The sequence below is a fragment of the Oncorhynchus keta genome, chromosome 32 (genome assembly GCF_023373465.1).
Source record: "Oncorhynchus keta strain PuntledgeMale-10-30-2019 chromosome 32, Oket_V2, whole genome shotgun sequence".
Classification (NCBI taxonomy): Eukaryota; Metazoa; Chordata; class Actinopteri; order Salmoniformes; family Salmonidae; genus Oncorhynchus; species Oncorhynchus keta.
Window position 1 is genome coordinate 24,089,844 of NC_068452.1, and position 24,266 is coordinate 24,114,109.

Sequence of the window (24,266 nt, forward strand, 5' to 3'; positions counted from 1 at the left end):
TTGGGTAGGACGCTACAAGGTTGGCTTAGCTGTATTTGGGGAGTTTCTCCCAATTCTCTCAAACTCTGTCAGGTTGGATGGGGAGTGTTGCTGCACAGCTATTTACAGGGCTCTCCAGAGATGTTCAATCGGGTTCAAGTCATGCTCTGGCTGGGGCACTCAAGGACATTCAGAAACCTGTTTTTGCTTTGTCATTATGGGGTCTTGTGTGTAGATTGATGAGGGGGATTTTTTTTTTTAAATCAATGTTAGAATAAGGCTGTAACCTAACAAAATGTGGGGAATGTATAAAGGGGTCTGAATACTTTCTGAATACTTCTCATTCCTATCAAAAGTGCATTGCTGTTCCCAGTGCAGTAGAGACATCCCCATACAGCAGGACTAAATTGTCAAGTAGTACAGGTATATACCACTCTGCAGCTTGACCTGGATATGACTTAGTTCTGTTTCTCCTGTAGGTAACCACTACTATTACCTGCCTGGGCTGACACCAAACCTGTTGTCATCCTCACATCCTTCTGGGAAGACATTAGCCACCGATTGGATTCAGTCAACATCATCCTCTACATCGCAATCAACCAATCATGGGATAATTCTCAGTTGTTGCAACTTTATTATCCAACCTCACTTCTTTGAGAACAGCCATCCTTGCCAAAGCCTCAGAGGCGCGCTTGGCTGAGATCTGGCTCAAACTCATCAACCACGTGATTGAGGATCTGAACAAGTAAGACATTCATCGATCATATCTCAGCTTATGATAGTTTCTTGCTAGGTTCTGTTAGCTTCCTTCTAACTTATCCTAACTTCATGCTAGATTCAGATCGCTTCATGATATGTTCTGATAACTTAATGCTTGGTTGTGATAATTTCATGCTAGGTTCTGGTAGCTTTGTGCTTTGTGATAGCTTCACCCTAGCTTCACATTCTTTAGTTAATGTGAGGTTGTAATAGTTTCATGCTAGGTTCTGATAGCTTCGTGATACGTTTTGATAGTTGAACACTAGCTTCTGATAGCTTTATGCTAGGTTTTGATTGCTTAATGCTAGGTTCTTATAGCGTCATATAGGTTCTTCTAGCTTTAAAGCTTCTGATAGCTTCAGTATAGTTTCTGTAGCCTCATGCTAGCTTCTGATAGCTTTCAGGTACCAGAGCTTGAGGGCAGGCCCAACCTGACGGCTCTGGACGTCCAGATTAAGAAGCTGCGTGATTCGGCGGTGGCCAGCATCAGGGAGATGGCCAAACGCTTGAAGGAGGAGGCCACCGACGTTATAGCCACTCTGACAGACATCGAGGACTGGCTGGAGAGACTGAAACAGCTTGCAGAGGAGGTCAGGAGCAACAAGACATTGACATTCTCACAACATTCAGGGTTCACTCAAGCCCACTCAATTTGTACCCTGAGCACACGTACCAGCCTGTAAATTGAATTCTCTCTCTCTCTCTCTCTCTCTCTCTCTCTCTCTCTACTACTATAAACGGAAAACTCACTCTCTGCCCATCTCTTAATAATCTCTCTTTCATACCTGTGTTTCGCTCTTCCCTCAGCCCCAGAACAGTATGCCTGATGTGGTGATCTGGATGCTGCGTGGAGAGAGGAGGGTGGCGTACACCCGTCTCCCAGCCAATCAGATCCTCTACTCCACCTACAGTGAGCAGGCCTGTGGGAAATACTGTGGCAGGACACAGACCATCTTCATGCAGGTACTAGGATGGAGAAGAGACTGATACTAGTGATAATAGTAGTAGTACTAGTAGTAGTAGTAGTAGTAAGTGTAGCAGTATGATAATGGTAGGCAAATTCTACGGCAGGACCTTTACTATCTTAATGCAGTTAATATGATGGAGAACAGAGACTACTGATCATGCTACTACTATTATCACTAGTATTAGTAATATTAGTGCTAATAGTAGTAGTACTTGTTTAAGTAGTAGTAGTGGTATAATTAAGCAATAAGGCCCGAGGGGGTGTGGTATATGGCCAGTATACCATGGCTAAGGGCTGTATCCAGGCACTCCGTGTTGCGTCATGCGTAAGAACAGCCCTTAGCTGTTGTATATTGGCCATATACCACACCCTCTCAGGTCTTATTGCTTAAGTATTTGTAACAGTTTAACTTCCTTCCCCTCGCCCATACCCGGGTCGAACCAGGGACCCTCTGCACACATAGACAACTGACACCCACGAAGCATCGTTACCCATCGCTCCACAAAAGCCGCGGCCCTTGCAGAGCAAGGGGAACAACTACTTCAGGTCTCAGAGCGAGTGACGTCACCAATTGAAACGCTATTAGCGCGCACTACCGCTAACTAGCTATCCATTTCACATCTGTTAAATATAGTACAGGGGTCAGCAACAGGTGTCACGCGAGCTAAAACCAGCCCGTAAGTTATTTTTTTTACCCCCACCCCCACTCAACGGTTTTTATGGAAAAAAACAATTATTTTTTTATTTAAAATATAAAGAATTCATTAAAAAAAATCATTAATTTAGTTATTCTGTACCCAAGTATTCACACAAATAAAAAAAGTGACGAGATCATGTCTCTATGTAATCAAGGTATGAAATTATTATTTTCAAATACAATTTCTTTTTGGAATTAGTTGTGGTTAATTTGCAGTGTACAAATGATTCTAATTAGGTTCCAGCTCCCGACCATCCGATCCGACAACAATCAGCCCGCTGCTGAATCTATTTGCCTACCTCTGGTATAGTGGTATGATAATAGTACAGGAATACTACAGCAGGACTAAGACAGTCTTCATGCAGTTATTACTAAGGTGTACAGAGACGTAAAACTGATGCCACAGACATTGTTAGTGGATATTGAAGCGAAAGTGGTTGAAAAGACGTCATTATAATCAGAAACTGATGTCCTTTCAACTAGTTTTTCTCAGTCTTGGCTGCAGGAAAGAGGCTCATAATCAATCAGTTTTGTGTCAATGTCCAATGACAATGTCTGTCGGAGTGCGAAGAGAGAAAGAGTCCAGGGGGCGGATCTGTTTAAACGCATTGGTTTAAACCTCAGATATGGCATAAACATTCGGAGATAACATGCAGTTAGCTACTTGCCGTTTTCATAGGTGATGTACAGTAGGGTTGGACGATACACCGTATATACCAAATACCAGTGTATTTCAAAATAACCCAGGTTGGATTTTCAATATATAATTTCAATATATAATCTAAACATTAGCTGGTTAACTGAAGGTAGCTAGCACCGATTAGTGCTAGATATTAAAATCTGTATACCGCTCAACCCCGATGTATAGTATTTAGTTTTGTTGTTTGTTTGTTTCGGACAGTACCCCATGGACAAGAACAAAGGCGTGAAGATCCCTGTCCAGCTCCGTGTCAACATGTGGCTGGGCCTCTCTGCCCACGAGAAGAAGTTCAACAGCTTCTCAGAGGGAACCTTCAGTGTGTTCGCAGAAATGGTATTATTATTGTTATTCACATGGGTTTTGTGGCAATGCTTTGTTTTACAGTACTAAAGTTGGTATTTTTGGCTGGTCTTTACTATGTAGATGAATCTCTTTTCCTTTACCCCCTCGTTCTCGCTCTCCCTCTTCACCCTCAGTATGAGAACCAGGCCCAGGTGTTTGGGAAGTGGGGCACCACAGGGTTGGTGTGCCGGCAGAAGTTCTCTGACGTGACTGGGAAGGTGAAGCTGAAACAGGAGCGCTTCATGCCCCCCAGGGCGTGGGAGTGGGAAGGCGAGTGGTTCGTCGACCCCGAGAGAGGGTGAGAGTGACCTGTTGGCATGCTTAAACACACACACAAACACATGTACGATGTGCGCGCAGACACACACACACACACACTCATACTCACTCATACACGCATACTTATACTCATATCCACACACACTCACACAAACTCACTCAGGCACACAGACACACAGACGTTTGTGGACCCTGATAGATGGTGAGCAGGAGATCTCTAGCGCTATAAATAAATGAATTTAAGTAGAAACTTCCTGTTTTCATTGTTTGTTTTCAGTAGTTTACATTTCAGTTGGACTAGCCCACCCACACGAATCTAGCTTGGTCTGGCATTGTCTGTGGTTGTGGTTAGGGAATCATCCTCGTTCCGTCTCTGTTGATGTGCAGAGAGTCATAGTACTGAGCATAGTACTCAGTACACAATAGTCCCATTTCCACCTCATCCACTCCACCTAAGTCCTCATTGTTTGCCTCTGAGTCAGAGTGCACAACACCAGCCCCTCATAGTACTCCTATAGAAACACTTCCCCAAACAGTTACCTCATTGATTTGGTTGATTTGACCTTTCCCCAGACACAGTTACCTCAATGATTTGGTTGATTTGACTTTCCCCCAGATACGGTTACCCCGTTGATTTGACCTTTCCCAGACACAGTTACCTAATTGATTTGGTTGATTTGACCTTTCCCCAGACAGTTACCTCAATGATTTGGTTGCTTTGACTTTTCCCCAGATACGGTTACCCCGTTGATTTTACCTTTCCCCAGACCCAGTTACCTCAATGATTTGTTGATTTGACTTTTCCCCAGATACGGTTACCCCCTGATTTGACCTCTCCCAGACAGTTACCTCAATGATTTGGTTGATTTGACTTTTCCCCAGATACGGTTACCCCGTTGATTTGACCTTTCCCCAGACACAGTTACCTCAATGATTTGGTTGATTTGACCTTTCCCCAGACAGTTACCTCAATGATTTGGTTGATTTGACTTTTCCCCAGATACGGTTACCCCGTTGATTTTACCTTTCCCCAGACAGTTACCTCAATGATTTGGTTGATTTGACTTTTCCCCAGATACGGTTACCCCGTTGATTTGACCTCTCCCCAGACAGTTACCTCAATGATTTGGTTGATTTGACTTTTCCCCAGATACGGTTACCCCGTTGATTTGACCTTTCCCCAGACACAGTTACCTCAATGATTTGGTTGATTTGACCTTTCCCCAGACAGTTACCTCAATGATTTGGTTGATTTGACTTTTCCCCAGATACGGTTACCCCGTTGATTTGACCTTTCCCCAGACACAGTTACCTCAATGATTTGGTTGATTTGACCTTTCCCCAGACAGTTACCTCAATGATTTGGTTGATTTGACTTTTCCCCAGATACGGTTACCCCGTTGATTTGACCTTTCCCCAGACACAGTTACCTCATTGATTTGGTTGATTTGACCTTTCCCCAGATACGGTTACCCCGTTGATTTGACCTTTCCCCAGACACAGTTACCTCATTGATTTGGTTGATTTGACCTTTTTCAAGACATTTCTTCAGTGGTTCAATCCTACCTTCTTTCCACTAGAGGTGAGCATTCCTTGTCTAAGCTCCAGCTGCCAGTACTCGATAGGTTAGTGGGATCAAGCCCGCTATTTGTGATGTGTATGTCTGTGTTTGGTTTTAACAACCATGTGGGGACCAGAAGTCCTCACAGGGATAGTTAAAACCAGGAACATTTTGACAAGTGGGGACATTTCGCCGGTCCCCACGAGGAAAAAGGCTATTTTAGGCTTATGGGTTAGGTTTAGGGTTAGGGTTACAATTAGGGGTTAGGTTTAGGAGTTAGGGTTAGGGTTTGGATTAAGGTTAGGTTTAGGGTTAGGGGTTAAGGAAAATAGGATTTTGAATGGGAATCAATTGTTTGGTCCCACATGGATAGTCAAACAAACGTGTGTCTGTGTTATTCAGCCTGCTAACAGAAGCAGACGCGGGGCACACAGAGTTCACAGACGAAGTCTACCAGAACGAGACACGTTTCATTGGCGGGGGAGTGGAAGGCTGCTGCCGACCCCTTCACAGATGTGGTGAGACAGAGCAACACACACACAGATACACACACTATTGCTAGAGACAACCCTGTCGCCTGTACTCAGACCCCTCTATCTACAAGAGGGAAGAGGGAAGAAATATGTAACACTGAGAAGTTAAGCTGACCCCTCAGTGTCACATTAATTCTCCCTTTAGGAGAATTAATGAATTTTCTTACGAAAAGAGGTCAACGGAACTGAAGCCATTTAGTCTGTTTCCTATGCAATTTGATCTACTAGACTAAGTAGCGACAGGTGCTCTTCCATGGATTCATTTTATGCACATATCACTCACTGTCTTGTTTTAAGTCATGTTTCCCTTGTCAAGAGAGCTGCATATAGCCTGGGTACCATTCCACTTTTTGTCTCTCCTTGTCATGCCAAGAATTGTAGCGAAAAATAAAATAAAAGTTGTTTCTTAATAACAGTATTTATAGTTGTTCTTAAAATTCTGGATATTGAACGTTGAAATTGCCAAATGTCCCGACTGTTTGGCGTATGACACCGAGTACTAGGAATGAAAACAGGTCTGGATTTTAGGCTAAGCTGCGTAGCCTTGATGTTTTCAAACTGTGATGCCTATTGTTTTGATGTCGGGGAGTTTACACAGACAGCTACCTTTTACCACAATCGTGCTTGTTTCAATGAATCCCATATATAGAGAGGCTTAGTTAAATACTTGATAGGAGACTAGAAACCAATGTGAATCAATCCCTCCCACACAGAATACCCAGAGGGGAAAATAGAGTGCTACTTCCCTACTTTTATAAACAGTGCGTCTCTGTATTGTTTTGATGTTGTAATGTGGTGTCATTGTCACATGTTGATATACAGCCACTGTGTAATGTTGGAAGTGACTGTTCTGTGTAGAATGGGCAGAAGAGCCAGAGTCCAGGGAGATAGAGTGTCCTGCTGGCTGGAAGTGGGAGGATGACTGGAGCTTCGACAGCAACAGGGCTGTGGATGAGAAAGGTAAAGAAGCAGTGGAATTATCCTCCTTCATAACCCAGAAGATAACACTGGAATTGATTTTATAATGTACTGGTGTATACTTGTTTCAATCAAACAATCAATATTGTTTAAGGATTGCATTATCATATGTAGAACAATATGGCACTGTATTGTATACAATTTAATTGATACACCTCTTCTGTACTGTATTTTGACTTGACCTATTATAACCAATATGATACTACAGTATAAAGCTGAATGTCCTCTGACTCTGTATACCGTTTGTCACTGTGTGTGTTGCGTACCAGGTTGGGAGTATGGCGTCACCATTCCCCCCGATGACAAGCCCAAGTCCTGGGGAGCAGCAGAGAAGATGTACCACATACACCGCAGGAAGAGACTCTTACGGCCACGCAGGAAAATAGCAGACACTAAAGCAGCACCTGAGGTGAGCGGAGGAGGAAGAAGAGAAGCGGAGGGAGGAGGAGAAGGAGGAAGGGGAGGGAGAAGGAAGAGGAGGAGTTGAAGGAAGAGGAGGAGGAGGAGGAGGGGAAGGAGGAGAAGGAAGATGAGGAGGTAAGGGAGGAAGAGCAGGAAGAGGAGGGTAGGAGAAGGAAGAGGAAAGGGAGGAAGAGGAGAAGGAAGAGGAAGGGGAAGAAGGAGGGAGAAGGGGAAGAAGGAGGAGAAGAAGGGAAAGGAGGATGAGGAGAAGGAAGAGGTTATAGAAGGGGAAGAGAAGGGGAAGGAGGAAGAGGAGGAAAAAGAGGAAGAGTAAGGAGAAGGAGGAGGAGAAGGGAAAGGAGGATGGAGGAGAAGGAAGAGGTTATAGAAGGGGAAGGAGGAAGAGGAGGAAAAGGAGGAAGAGTAAGGAGAATGAGGAGGAGGAGGAGAAGGGAAAGGAGGATGGAGGAGAAGGAAGAGGTTATAAAAGGGGAAGAGAAGGGGAAGGAGGAAGAGCAGGAAGAGGAAAAGGAGGAAGAGTAAGGAGAAGGAGGAGGAGGAGGAGAAGGGAAAGGAGGATGGAGGAGAAGGAAGAGGTTATGGAAAAGAGAGGAGGAAAATGTTTAGTGTGCAGGGTAAAGTGGAAGCATGTGTGTATCTGTGTGTATCCGAGAGCTTCTGGTCAGCGGGGTGGTGGCACCGGGATCCTCATCTCTCCCAAGTGGTCATTCTCTCTTTCTCCCCTTACCCATCTGTCTATCGCCTCCTTTGAATTTCATGCTGTCACAGTTACCAGCCCTTTCAAGCTTAACATCCTTATCATTTATCGCCCTCCAGGTCCCCTCGGAGAGTTCATCAATGAGCTTGATGTCTTGATAAGCTCCTTTCCTGAGGACGGCTCACCTGTCACAGTTCTGGGCGACTTTAACCTCCCCACGTCTACCTTTGACTCATTCCTCTCTGCCTCCTTCTTTCCACTCCTTTCCTCTTTTGACCTCACCCTCTCACCTTCCCCCTACTCACAAGGCAGGCAATACGCTCGACCTCATCTTTACTAGATGCTGTTCTTCCACTAACCTCATTGCAACTCCCCTCCAAGTCTCCGACCACTACCTTGTATCCTTTTCCCTCTCGCTCTCATCCAACACTTCCCACACTGCCCCTACTCGGATGGTATCGCGCCGTCCCAACCTTCGCTCTCTCCCCCCGCTACTCTCTCCTCTTCCATCCTATCATCTCTTCCCTCTGCTCAAACCTTCTCCAACCTATCTCCTGATTCTGCCTCCTCAACCCTCCTCTCTTCCCTTTCTGCATCCTTTGACTCTCTATGTCCCCTATCTTCCAGGCCGGCTCGGTCCCCCTCCCGCTCCGTGGCTCGACGACTCATTGCGAGCTCACAGAACAGGGCTCCGGGCAGCCGAGCGGAAATGGAGGAAAACTCGCCTCCCTGCGGACCTGGCATCCTTTCGCTCCCTCCTCTCTACATTTTCCTCCTCTGTCTCTGCTGCTAAAGCCACTTTCTACCACTCTAAATTCCAAGCATCTGCCTCTAACCCTAGGAAGCTCTTTGCCACCTTCTCCTCCCTCCTGAATCCTCCCCCCTCCCTCCTCCTCTCTGCAGATGACTTCGTCAACCATTTTGAAAAGAAGGTCGACGACATCCGATCCTCGTTTGCTAAGTCAAACGACACCGCTGGTTCTGCTCACACTGCCCTACCCTGTGCTCTGACCTCTTTCTCCCCTCTCTCCAGATGAAATCTCGCGTCTTGTGACGGCCGGCCGCCCAACAACCTGCCCGCTCGACCCTATCCCCTCCTCTCTTCTCCAGACCATTTCCGGAGACCTTCTCCCTTACCTCACCTCGCTCATCAACTCATCCCTGACCGCTGGCCACGTCCCTTCCGTCTTCAAGAGAGCGAGAGTTGCACCTTCTGAAAAAACCTACACTCGATCCCTCCGATGTCAACAACTACAGACCAGTATCCCTTCTTTTCTTTTCTCTCCAAAACTCTTGAACGTGCCGTCCTTGGCCAGCTCTCCCGCTATCTCTCTCAGAATGACCTTCTTGATCCAAATCAGTCAGGTTTCAAGACTAGTCATTCAACTGAGACTGCTCTTCTCTGTATCACGGAGGCGCTCCGCACTGCTAAAGCTAACTCTCTCTCCTCTGCTCTCATCCTTCTAGACCTATCGGCTGCCTTCGATACTGTGAACCATCAGATCCTCCTCTCCACCCTCTCCGAGTTGGGCATCTCCGGCGCGGCCCACGCTTGGATTGCGTCCTATCTGACAGGTCGCTCCTACCAGGTGGCGTGGCGAGAATCTGTCTCCTCACCACGCGCTCTCACCACTGGTGTCCCCCAGGGCTCTGTTCTAGGCCCTCTCCTATTCTCGCTATACACCAAGTCACTTGGCTCTGTCATAACCTCACATGGTCTCTCCTATCATTGCTATGCAGACGACACACAATTAATCTTCTCCTTTCCCCCTTCTGATGACCAGGTGGCGAATCGCATCTCTGCATGTCTGGCAGACATATCAGTGTGGATGACGGATCACCACCTCAAGCTGAACCTCGGCAAGACGGAGCTGCTCTTCCTCCCGGGGAAGGACTGCCCGTTCCATGATCTCGCCATCACGGTTGACAACTCCATTGTGTCCTCCTCCCAGAGCGCTAAGAACCTTGGCGTGATCCTGGACAACACCCTGTCGTTCTCAACTAACATCAAGGCGGTGGCCCGTTCCTGTAGGTTCATGCTCTACAACATCCGCAGAGTACGACCCTGCCTCACACAGGAAGCGGCGCAGGTCCTAATCCAGGCACTTGTCATCTCCCGTCTGGATTACTGCAACTCGCTGTTGGCTGGGCTCCCTGCCTGTGCCATTAAACCCCTACAACTCATCCAGAACGCCGCAGCCCGTCTGGTGTTCAACCTTCCCAAGTTCTCTCACGTCACCCCGCTCCTCCGCTCTCTCCACTGGCTTCCAGTTGAAGCTCGCATCCGCTACAAGACCATGGTGCTTGCCTACGGAGCTGTGAGGGAACGGCACCTCAGTACCTCCAGGCTCTGATCAGGCCCTACACCCAAACAATGGCACTGCGTTCATCCACCTCTGGCCTGCTCGCCTCCCTACCACTGAGGAAGTACAGTTCCCGCTCAGCCCAGTCAAAACTGTTCGCTGCTCTGGCTCCCCAATGGTGGAACACACTCCCTCACGACGCCAGGACAGCGGAGTCAATCACCACCTTCCGGAGACACCTGAAACCCCACCTCTTTAAGGAATACCTAGGATAGGATAAAGTAATCCTTCTCACCCCCTTAAAAGATTTAGATGCACTATTGTAAAGTGGCTGTTCCACTGGATGTCATAAGGTGAATGCACCAATTTGTAAGTCGCTCTGGATAAGAGCGTCTGCTAAATGACTTAAATGTAATGTAAATGTAAATGTATCTGTATGTCAATTTCAAGTGCTAAAGTTCTAGTTCTTACACACTGGCCACTGCCTCTCTGTTGACTCTACAGAGGCGGGATCCCGGCGAAGGCTGGGAATACTCGTCCTTGATTGGCTGGAAGTTCCACAGGAAGGAGCGTTCGTCTGACACATTCCGCCGTCGCCGCTGGAGACGCAAGATGGCTCCGTCAGACGGGATAGGAGCATCAGCCATCTTCAGACTGGAGGGGGCGCTGGTTAGTAACTTCTTCTGAGTTCAAAAACAATTGACTACACAGGAAGGCTAGACTTAAAGTAGACTCTCAAGCCACACATCAAAGTGCTTCATTTTACAAATGTTGTTTTTCACGGGCAGAAGATTGACTATCAATCATCAATTTTATAATTGTTGCTCTCAGCTGTGTGACTGGGTTGTGGAGACAAATAAAGTACTACTTTAGTTACAAAGTGTTAGATTCTAGAGTAAAAAACTCAGACGCTTATTAAAGCTCTTTATTAAACCACTGGGTCATACAGCTGCGTAAGACATATTCACACAAGCACTGGTATTTAACCATTTCTACTATGCTGAGACCTCGTTATACATCGGAACAGCCAATCCACCAAGTCATTTATGTTCTTCCTCACTTCATCTAACCTGACCTCTGCCCAAATTGCTCACACCTCCCCAACTCACGGCTGTCATGATGACTTGTACCAGACTGTGTCTCTTCTCCTACCATAGGATCCCTGATGGCTAACAACAACATATCCTGACAGAATGTAAACATTATACATTCCCCTCTCTCCCTCAGTGACATGAATACGTGTATTTCATATCTAAAAGTCAGAACCCATCAAAGGCTTTGGGAAACCCAGTCCATGATAATAAAATGGAATTTGGCCAAGTGCCTTTTAGTGTGTTATCTTGATTATAATATCCTCTCATTATTCTCCTCCATCTGCTCCTTCCTGCCCAGTGATCCTGGTTGGCAACGCACTCAAAAGGCCGAGATTAGACCAAGAGTTGACTCATGCCCTATTTATTTATTCACGAGGGTGTGCTATTTGTGCTGCTGTACCATCATGGGCCCTATCCCGAAACAAACCCAAACCCCTAGTCCCTGGACACGTATGGAGATTCAAGAGGATTGGATAGATTTAAGCAATATCATTATAGCTCCAGCAGGGTCCAATCATTTAAAATCTTCTATGTGTCTAGGGTTCATTTTTTTGGACTGGGCCATGGTTGTGTTATTATGTCTTGATGTCATGTCATGATGAGCTTGAGCTCAATGCACATATTTTCCTAATGGATGATCATGATAAAGTAATAACTATAAAATAAAGACAAATGTATTAAACTTTCACCACTCTAGAATTACCCATCTCTCTAATGAAGGCATTGCTAGTCCTGTTCTGGTCTCTGTCTCTCTGGCTGTATTTACACAGGCAGCCCAATTCTGATCTTTTTCCCACTTATTGGCAAAAGAGCTGATCTGATTGGTCCAAAGACCAAGTAGTGGGAAGAGATCAGACTGGGGGTGTCTTTGTAAACTCAGCCTCTGTGTTTTGTCTACAGGGGGTAGATGTTGATGAGAAGGCCAGTAAGAAGGACGCTGCCAGACTGTTTGGTGCCAACACACCCACAGTTTCCTGTAACTTTGACCGTGAGTAACATTGACCTATGTCAGCTGATTGCAGACACTGATTAAGTGATTAAGGCTGTGGCCACACAGAGATAGATGAAAGAGTATAAAAACACAAAAGCATTGGTCCCGGTTTTTCCATCAAAAAAGTCAAATAATTTCCACATTTTGCATACGAGTTGCGTACTTAACAAGATGGACAACATCAGCATTTTGTTGTTGACAGATAGACATTCATAATCTCCTTTGTTCGTGAAGGTATGACTCCACTTGAAAGGCGTCACTGGCGTCGCCCCGTAGGTTAACGTTTATTGTCCTGGAGGCAGAACTGAGCAATTTCCCCTTAGATAGGAAAGGGAAAGGGGGATACCTACTTAGTTGTACAATTTAATGCATTCAACTGAAATGTGTCTTCTGCATTTAACCCAACCCCTCTGAATCAGAGAGGTGCGGAGGGCAGCCTTAATTAACATCCACATCTTCGGCGCTCGGGGAACAGTGGGTTTTCTGCCTTGCTCAGGGGCAGAATGACAGATTTTTACCTTGTCAGCTCAGTGATTCGATCCAGCAACCTTTCAGCAAGCTGCAACATCAAAATTGGCTCTAATGTAAAAATTCATGAAAACTAAAATTAGCTTTTTGGTCTATATTTAAGGTTAGGGTAGGCATTAGGGTTAGCAGTGTGGTTAATGTTAAGGTTAGGTTCAAAACAGGATTTTATGACTTTGTGGCTGTGCCAGCTAGTGACCACGCTGCAGAGCTGCCTCCAGAAAATGATTCATGATAAAAAAATGCTAATCTGCGGTCACGCCAGGCACATTTGTTAATGTTTTTGTAACGAAGGAGATGAGCATCCATCATCATGGTAAAAAAAAAATATTATAGTACATACTCTGATGTTCTATCGTTCCTGCAATGATGTCAGAACCAAAATAACAGCGTTCGTTGTTGTAATATCTCAAACGGACGTGGAAGTATCAGCACTACAGATTCCAGCTTTAAGGACCACAATTATTGATGTTTGACAACCATTAAGATAAACCAGTTTAAATGTCTCTGCATTTAAGCTGATTGATATGATGTTTTCTGTTTAATTGATTGATTGTCTTTCGATTTGATCCTATAGTGTATGCACTAATTGTAAGTCGCTAAGAGCGTCTGTTAAATGTCTAATATGTATATGTAAAATTTTGTTTCTGTATCACTGGTAACACCCCTGCCCCCAGCTTCTACCCAAAGAGGAGATGTACACCCCTCCCATCGTTCTGAAGGTGATGGACCACCGGCCGTTCGGCAGGAAGCCCATTGTGGGCCAGTGTACCCTCTCCCTGGAGGAGTTCCGCTGTGACCCTTACGTCACCAATGCTGAGGTGGCCATGTCTTCCAAAGGTACACACATACAAACAGAACCACGTATGCACGCACACAAATACGCATGAACGTATGCACGAATGCGCACACAGATACACACACACACCCACACGCAACATTGCTGAAGTACTGTACCCCCCACCTCTATTTACTACTACCCCCCTTCTTTTCTGTTGTGTATTGTTGTATTAGTGGCCATGATGGCAGCAACTCAAGGAGACGTCATCATTAACATGGAGGATAGGCCCATCCTTAATAGTGAGGTAGCTACTGTAAAACTCATAAAGGACTTTACAGTATGAGCTTGTCTTAGTGTTGTGTTGTTATATCAGAAATGTACCAGCACTGTAGCCTGGGTGCCAGGCTGTTTCTGCTGTTTTGTAAAAATAGCTTGGCATGACAATGAGTGACAAAGAGTTGACAAGATAGTTCAAACAGATCTGGGATCAGGCTAGCAAAAATGTGTTGTGTGGTTACACATTCTGATGATGTTATTCTGTTTTTCTTCCTAGCTCCACAAAGAGAAGGTGAGATTTGTCCTTTCTTTTATGAATACCTATTATCAAGGATGGAAGGAATCAAGGATTTGATGGCTTGTACACTTCTGACAGAGTCTGAATGTGCTGTTATTGAGGCTTATTTGAGTCTCCCTGTTTTGCAGGAGGAGGAGGCAGTTGACTGGTGGAGTAAGTTCTATGCCTCTGTGGGAGAGCACGAGAAGTGTGGGCCGTACCTCAAAAAAGGATACGACACCCTAAAGGTACAGTAACGTTTTCCCACTTCTGTCTCCGAGACTGAATGGTTTCAGTTTCCCTGTTTTTTAAAAATAAATCTCTTTTGTCTTACAATGGTCACAAGGATTGTTCATAGGACTTTTCCCATCAATATTTAACACCCACCTGGGTTTTACACGACAACCTGTATAATGGTGATGCTGTGAGAAATGTGTGTTTTCTTATATGTATGTTGGTGTGAATTGTGTGTATCGCCTCAGGTGTATTAGGGTTGTACATACAGTCAGGTCCCAAATGATTGGCACCCTTGATAAAGATAAGCAATAAAGACTGTATAAACATCATAATACAAATACTGAGCTATATTGTATGCTCAAAGAAATTGGTGAGTTTTATTATTTTATTTTAATGTAATTGTTCAGAGAAAGAGATTTTGTTAACAATAGACCTTAGACCATTCCTCCATACAGCTCCTGGAAAATCATCATCTTGCCATGGCCATCTCATTCTCCGGACTTGAACCCCATTGAAAACCTGCTGTTTGAATTGAAGAGGGCAGTCCATAAGTGTAGAGGAAGGATATCAAGGATCTGGAAAGATTCTGTATGGAGGAATGGTCTAAAATGTTAGGAAAAGTATTGGACTATTGAAAATGGGTGCCAATAATTTTGACCCCTATCTTTTAAAGATTTCTTCTCATTACTTGTTTAACAAAGCCTCTTTCCCTGAGCAATTGTATTAGAATAAATAACAATATAGCTAAGTATTTGTATTATTTATTTTATACTGTCTTTTTTGCTCATCTTTATCGAGGGATTTTGATGTGTGTGTGTGTGTTTCAGGTTGTGTGATATGTGTTTGTCCTCAACATATATATATATATATCCTCCAATTTGTAGTCGCTCTGGATAAGAGCGTCTGCTAAATGACTTAAATGTAAATGTCCTCATGTGTATAACAGTGTGATGTGTGTTTTCCCAGGTATATGAAGGGGAGCTGGAGGAGGTCCCAGATTTCCGAGGGCTGACAGATTTCTGTAAAACGTTCCGACTGCAGCGGGGGAAGACTGAGGATGAGGACGACGACCCCTCAGTGGTCGGAGAGTTCAAGATGATCACAGACCTCTTTTTCTTTTAGGAATGTATGATCCTTCGTGTGTACATGTCATCCTGTTAAGATGTATTTTCAAGGGAGTTCTGTCCAGAGCCTGTTTTCAATAACAAGGAGACATGGACTGGGGGCCTTTTAAAGCCCTGCACATACAGCTGGTGGGGGGGAAAACAACATTACATAGAAAATATGATAAAAAAATCCTTATTTTCTTAACTTTACATGTGAACCCAGCCTAATTATTGACACCTCGCCTGACTTTTGACCCCTGACCCTGCTGGTGTCTCCTGTCCTGTAGGGCTCGTTCCGGGTGTATCCCCTATCTGATGACCCAGAGATGCCAGCCCCGCCACGCCAGTTCAGAGAGCTGCCTGAGAGCGGGTTGCAGGAGTGCCTGGTCAGGATCTACGTGGTGCGATGCATGGACCTGCAGCCTAAAGACAACAACGGCATGGTGAGTAGACGACAAACACAGTCTAAGAGACTCTACACACTGAGAACACTTCCAAGGCGATCCTGGATCAGGCGTATGTCAAACGCTGGATTAATTTCAACTTTCAGCTGAGCATTTTTGCTGCACATATACATAAGTTTGCCCCTCTCCCTCACCAACCGACAGTTCTCATTCAAATGCATGACTTATATAGCCTTTTCCCACACATAACATATTTCAACATTTGTGTTTGTTTTGGCTTTTTAGTGTGACCCTTACATCAAGATCTCTTTGGGGAAGAAAACAAAAGGTGACAGGGATGACTACAAACCAAACACCCTCAATCCAGAGTTTGGCAGGTAAACATGTTTTTATTTTATATTTAACCTTTATTTAACTAGGCAAGTCAGTTAAGAACAAATTATTATTTTACAATGACGGCCTACAGTAGTAGTTTTAACTAAAACCTTCACTTACAGAAAACGGTCAAAATGCCACTAAAACTGTTGAATTAATGAATGAATTAATGGATGAATGAGTTATTTTGAAATGTATAAAGTTGTTTCAGTCAAGGGAAATCAACAATGCACACATAAGTGCATCTGACCAAGTTAACCTCGTCCCTTCCTCCTGTGTCAGGACGTTTGAGCTGTCCTGTTTCCTCCCTCGAGACAAAGACCTGAAGATAGCTGTGTACGACTATGACTTGCTCACCCGAGATGAGAAAATGGGAGAGACGGTCATTGACCTAGAGAACAGACTCCTCTCTCGCTTCGGCGCCTACTGTTGTTAACAAATATAGTTTTGGCAAGTCGGTTAGGATATCTACTTTGTGCATGACACAAGTAAGTTTTCTAACAATTGTTTACATTCAGATTATTTCACTTATAAATCACTGTATCACAATTCCAGTGGGTCAGAAGTTTACATACACCAAATTGACTGTGCCTTTAAATCAAACAGCTTGGAAAATTCCAGAAAATGTCATGGCTTTAGAAGCTTCTGATAAGCTAATTGACCTAATTTGAGTCAATTGGAGGTATACCTGTGGATGTATTTCAAGGCCTACCTTCAAACTCAGTGCCTCTTTGCTTGACATCATGGGAAAATCTAAATAAATCAGCCAAGACCTCAGAAAAAAAATTGTAGACCTCCACAAGTCTGGTTCATCCTTGGGAGCAATTTCCAAACGCCTGAAGGTACCATGTTCATCTGTACAAACAATAGTACGCAAGTGCAAACACTATGGGACCACGAAGCAGTCATACCGCTCAGGAAGGAGACGCGTTTTGTCTCCTAGAGATGATCGTACATTGGTGCGAAAAGTGCAAACCAATCCCAGAACAACAGCAAAGGACCTTGTGAAGATGCTGGAGGAAACAGGTACAATGTATCTATATCCACAGTAAAACAAGTCTTATATCGACATAACCTGAAAGGCCGCTCAGCAAGGAAGAAGCCACTGCTCCAAAACCGCCATAAAAAAGCCAGACTACGGTTTGCAACTGCATACGGGGACAAACATTGTACTTTTTGGAGAAATGTCCTCTGGTCTGATGAAACAAAAATTGAACTGTTTGGCCATAATGACCATCGTTATGTTTGGAGGAAAAAGGGAGAGGCTTGCAAGCCAAAGAACACCATCCCAACCGTGAAGCACGGGGGTGGCAACATCATGTTGTGGGGGTGCTTTGCTGCAGGAAGGACTGGTGCACTTCACAAAATAGATGGCATCATGAGGCTGGGAAATTATGTGGATATATTGAAGCAACATGTCAAGACATCAGTCAGGAAGTTAAAGCTTGGTCACAAATGGGTCTTCCAAATGGACAATGACCCAAAGCATACTTCCAAAGTTGTGGCAAAATGGCTCAAGGACAACAAAGTCAAGGTATTGGAGTGGCCATCACAAAGCCTTGACCTCAATCCCATAGGAAATTTGTGGGCAGAACTGAAAAAGCATGTGCGAGCAAGGAGGCCTACCAACCTGACTCATTTACACCAGCTCTGTCAGGAGGAATGGGCCAAAATTGACCCGACTATTTGTGGTAAGCTTATGGAAGGCTACCTTTAACGTTTGACCCAAGTTAAACAATTTAAAGGCAATGCTACCAAATACTAATTGAGTGTATGTAAACTTCTGACCCACTGGGAATGTGATCAAAGAAATAAAAGCTGAAATAAATCATTCTCTCTACTATTATTCTGACATTTCACATTCTTAAAATAAAGTGGTATCCTTACTGACTTATGACAGGAAATTTGTACTAGGATTAAATGTCAAGAATTGTGAAAAACTGAGTTTAAATGTATTTGGCTCAGGTGTATGTAATCTTCCGACTTCAAATGTGTATTTCGGTGACCCATAAGGCTATTTTAAATGGGAATCAGGATGACTGTGCGTGAATTGTGTCAATCTCATAGACTGTCAGTTCTTGCATTCTTGCATCAGTTCTGCTTATGAACTTGGTGGTTACATTCCCACCTCATACCTTTACATTTACCAAACAAAGTGGCAGTGTTAGGCTGTTTATTGAAATGGTAGATTGAGCCTTTAAGTGTGTGATATTTTTCAACAGGTACTTCATGCGGGCTATCGTCTGGAACACCACTGATGTCATACTTGATGAGACCAGCATCACCGGAGAGAATATGAGTGACATTTACGTCAAAGGGTACGGCAGAGCACGATTGTCTACTCAATGGTACAGCATTGAGTGATTGGCTACTCATACAGATCATACTGTATTGCTGATCAAGCAAGGGCAGTGAACCCTACATTTTAAGTGTGCAAAAAAGAAGTGAAAACCATGTGCACAGCTGTCCACATACTTTAGATATTGGTGCTGGTTCTAGCAGGAAAACATAGGTGTCCAAAACAAATGTGAAAAAATACACACAACCAACTTTGACTTCATAATTATGTTGAAATGTTTTCATTGCAGAGTGCATGAGAGTGTGCCCCATTGCCGACTCGATTGGTGGCATACAGCAAACAGGAAATTGATAGAGAAATAATGATGTATGGTTGATCGAGTAAATAGGCGCAAGAGCAGTGGTGTCGAACTCATTTAGCCTTGGAGGCTGCATTCGGTGCTCAACGAGGTCTGAAGGGGCGCACTGAATATTTGTTGTAATTCCTCGCCGTCAAAACTTGCAAAAAATAGTGCTCTAGCCATTGTTTTGGGAATTTCCGATGCTCCCTGACTGTCTAGCTTTCATTTTGGTGATTATTGTGAGCTGGAAACAGTCAAGCAACTGTATGAATGTGGGTCCATTATCATTACTACACTGTTTAAATGTGGTTTTAGTCATTTTAAAGTATATTTATTTACAGGTGGATGCCAGGTATGGAGGAGGACAAGCAGAAGACAGACGTCCATTACAGATCCCTGGATGGTGATGGCAACTTCAACTGGCGGTTTGTCTTTGGCTTCGACTACCCGCCCGCAGAGCAACTTTGCCTCGTTTCCAGAAAAGTGTGTTTGAAGAGATTTATTGTATTATTTATTGCCTTTATTTAGCAGACACTTTTATCCAAAGTGACTTAGTCATGTGTGTTGTGCATACATTTTATGTATGGTACCAGGAATCAAACCCACTATTCTGGTGTTGCAAGCGCCATGCCCTACCAACTGAGCTAACTATCTAAAGTGAAACATTTTGACAAATGAAGTCAAAGTTTGACAGTAAATAATAGTTTCAGAAATGGATATGTTGGGTAGATGTTGAGCTCCAGACTTATATCCAAATGTGTTTGTTTGGTTTGTTGTCAGGAGCATTTTTGGAATCTGGACCAAACCGAGTTTCGGACTCCCCCAAAGTTGATCGTCCAGATTTGGGACAATGACAAATTCTCACTGGATGACTACCTGGGTAAGATACATGTATTTCCTCTGATCTAAACTAACTGATACAGAGTGTTTCTCTTTTTCTCATCGCCGGATGTCTCCAAAGATCTGACTGACTGGTTTGAATTCATTTATATTTATTGTCCATGAAGATAATAACAAGAAACATCCATCAGCATTTGAAAACCAATCTTATTTCAACCCAGGTCTGCAGTACATAACATATAACGGTGAATAGGAAATGTGGGAAGGAAACAGTGAAATAAAGGGATTGCTAATGCAGTTTGTTGTATTTGGGACACAGGCACAGTTGAGCTGAATCTGCTTCATCTGATCCCCCCTGCCAAGAACCCTGAGAAATGCAGTCTGAAAATGTTACCAGGGGTTACAGGCTCCACACCTTCCAAACAACCACCGCCCAACTCTCTGTTCTCCCAGAAGTCTGTGCGGGGCTGGTGGCCCTGTATGATCGAGCAGGATAGGAAGCACATTCTGGGTGTAAGTCTTGTTGTAGTGAAACTGAGAGAAAAAATAGCATATTCTAAGTTAATTTTCCCATTTTTCCATGAATACAGAAAATATTGCAATTCTACATATTCTGCCATCGGGCAGAGAGAATATTTTGCTGTTTTAAATCTAATTTACTGCAGTGTTACAAATTGTTCCATTACTTATGCCATGTTCATATGGTACCTGGATGAGAGCGACTAACAAAATGGTCATTTAAGCAGACATTTTTATTCAGAGCGACTTACAGGAGCTCAGGTCAAGGGCACGTAAGATTTTTCACCTAGTCAGCTCTGGTATTTGAAACAGCGACCTTTCAGATACTGGCCCAACTCTCTTAACCACTAGACTACCTTTGTGCCCCCAAAATCAATGGAGGAACACTACCAAATTAAACAATTGCACCTTGTGTTTACTGTAACTGTGGTATGTGCTTGTCATACCTTGCTACCTTAAGATGAATGAAAGCCTCTCTGGATGAGACTAAGATGTAAATGTAAAATAAGTTAATACAGATTTCCTCAACATAAACATTCAGATTTCAGATTTCCTCAACATTCCTCAACATAGTGGATCAGGTGTCATTGTGGATGAATTTATAGCCAGAAATGCCTGCTCATAGGTGACCGTATTTAGTCACTTTGATCCTTTGCACAGTATTGATAAACATAATGACATCAAATGGATGTCTGAAGTCACAAGCTTTATGGCTAAATGTGTTTATAGATCACAGAGAAGATTGGTGAGAAAGTCTGTGGAGAGTTTATGACTGTCTCTGTTTTCCCATAGGGGAAAGTGGAGATGACCCTGGAAATAGTGGAAGAGAGGGAGGTAGAAGAGAGGCCTGCTGGGAAGGGCCGGGACAAACCCAACATGAACCCCAAACTAGACTTTCCCAAATAAGACAACATCCACAAGTCACCTTTCAACCACCTATGACAATAACATTGTAGCTTGTACACTGTTAGTAGAATGTTTTAACATACAAACTACATAGCGCTATAACATTCAGTAACAACATGGCACCCAATAAGAGTCTTCATTTCAAACTGGGCTTGCCTAGGCCTACCCCCTAAAAAAAATTGTTTTGTTGTTTCTCTCTCATACAGTCGCCCCGACACTTCCTTCTTCTGGTTCACCAGTCCATGCAAGACCATGAAGTTCATCATATGGCGCAGATTCAAATGGATCTTCATTGGTTTGATAGTCCTCCTGCTTGTGCTCTTGTTCCTTGGGATCCTGCTGTACTCCCTACCAGTAAGATATGTGTCCTTGTAATCGATAATACGAATATATCTATGCCACATAGAAGACACTTTCATCCATAGCAACTATAGTGAGTACATTGTGCATACATTTGTTGTGTTTGTATGTGATTCACTCATATAGTGTAAACAGACAATGTGCATCATTCCTTTGATATGCTGAATTGCAACATAATATGGTCAAATTAATGCAATAATTCCACTCCACGAATGCATCCTGCATATGAATATAACAGAGGATTTAACCTTACTTTAAATAAAAGTAAAATATGTGTTTTATTAATTAAATATTTTCTCTTTCTTCTCCAGAACTACATCTCAATGAAAATTGTGAAGCCTTTCTCTTCGGAGTGACTCTACGGGGCAGCTGAGTACTATGCCCGTCTTCGTCCAAGGGATAAGGCGACAGAAGTCTTGACACTCAGACCCTCACAAACTCTATGCAATGTATTCCTATCAGCGTTGTCTTCAGAGTTGTGTGCATTATTTACATTTTTACACTTTATCAATCAAGGCTACACTTCACTTGCATTAAGTACTGTAGCCACACAGCCCTTTTAATTGTACTGTACTTGTACTGTTCTTACCTGTCTGTCTTTCCCTGAAATACCGAAAGCGAAAGGAAAGGGAAAGGGGGTACCTAGTTAGTCGCACAACTGAATGCATTCAACCGATAATGTGTCTTCTGCATTTAATCAAATGCTATTTTGTATGCATGCTTTACTAAACCTAATATAGAGAGTGTGTCTTCGCTGATAGAATGAGCTACTAACAACAAACACTGTTGTTGTGTCTTCAATGTCCCAACATTCTAAAAAGCCACTTCCTTAGACACCATACAGAGAAGGCCCCAACGCATTTCCAAGTAGGGGCATGAGATCATTTCTTGGTTGCAACAAAAATCCCCTTTAATTTACTCACAGAATGTCTAGGTATGTCATACAGTCTGGGTAAATCCAGGTATGTCACACATAATAAATGAAGTATGGTTTCCATGTAAGCATAGACAGTTTTTCTGTAAATATTAATTGGGATCTAACTCAAAAAGATACACAAAATGATTAAGGTAAAATAGATGATTGTCTTGAAATCAAAAGTTTAAATCCAAAGGTATTAGTCCACAAATGAAACAGTATTAATCACTCTAGTTTTTGGAAGGCATTTTTCTAGCAGGCATCTATCCCCTGTTCTAATTTGGTTCCACCATAGAGGCATAAAGAAGGCTCATCATTGTATCTGTGCTATAATGGCTTCTGAGACAGGATGGGCAGTGCAATTGAGGGTTATCTCAATTTGAAAGTCAAGTGATAATCACACTTTTAAAATGTCATGTTCTGATAAAGCATACCCAAATAATGGTGTTGGAAAAAACACTTTAAAATCCCAACCTCAAACTTGTATCTCAACCAGAAAAAATGCTTGCTATTTCCTCAGAGGATGATGACATCCTCCTGAGGAGGATGAGCTGGCCAATCAGCGGTCTACTCACATTAATATTGGACATTTATTTTAAAGTAGTCCATTTCTTCTTATTCAGCTTCTATGAGTCAGTAAACAAACTAAAAGGGTGCATACTGCCACCTGAAGTGTGTTGTCTGAACAGGTATAAAGCCAAGGTTGGGGATTTACTGCCACCTGCAGTTCTGGAATGTTTCCTCAGGAGTATAATTCATTGGCTGATCCCTCCTGATTACCTGGATGGAATTATGTGATCCTTCCTTAATTTAACCCATAGGAAGTCCCAAACAGTTGACAACTCCATTGTGTCCTCCTCCCAGAGCGCTAAGAACCTTGGCGTGATCCTGGACAACACCCTGTCGTTCTCAACTAACATCAAGGCGGTGGCCCGTTCCTGTAGGTTCATGCTCTTTATTTTCACAAAGCGGCGCAGGTCCTAATCCAGGCACTTGTCATCTTCTTATTACTGCAACTCGCTGTTGGCTGGGCTCCCTGCCTGTGCCATTAAACAAACTCATCCAGAACGCCGCAGCCCGTCTGGTGTTCAACCTTCCCAAGCATCACCCCGCTCCTCCGCTCTCTCCACCAGTTGAAGTGCATCCGCTACAAGACCATGGTGCTTGACGGAGCTGTGAGGGGAACGGCACCTCAGTACCTCCAGGCTCTGTCAGGCCCTACACCCAAACAAGGGCACTGCGTTCATCCACCTCTGGCCTGGCCTCCCTACCACTGAGGAAGTACAGTTCCCGCTCAGCCCAGTCAAAACTGTTCGCTGCTCTGGCTCCCAATGGTGGAACACACTCCCTCACGACGCCAGGACAGCGTATCAATTCACCTTCCGGAGACACCTGAAACCCCACCTCTTTAAGGAATACCTAGGATAGGATAAAGTAATCCTTCTCACCCCCCCCCCCTTAAAAGATTTAGATGCACTATTGTAAAGTGGCTGTTCCACTGGATGTCATAAGGTGAATGCACCAATTTGTAAGTCGCTCTGGATAAGAGCGTCTGCTAAATGACTTAAATGTAAATGTAATGTACTTTAAAATGGTGAAAGCCCTCAATGGCAATGTTCATGCTGAAACAGGTTCTATCCATTTGGAGTCCTCTTTCTACCTCTATGGGTTCCACTGATGCATCTTAGCTTTAACCCATTATATTTCCATATAAACAGTTTCCATACTGTGAATAATAACTTAAATAACAATGTTTTCTTTTCGCATACAAAATGGCTCTAACAACTGTTGTGTTCCAATTT

At 43.7% G+C, this 24,266-nt stretch overlaps 1 pseudogene; it reads left to right on the forward strand.

Moving 5' to 3' along the window:
- Window positions 1-21,541, forward strand: part of LOC118384158 (myoferlin-like) — a 48,076-nt pseudogene extending 26,535 nt beyond the window's left edge.
- The last annotated feature ends 2,725 nt before the right edge of the window (window positions 21,542-24,266 follow it).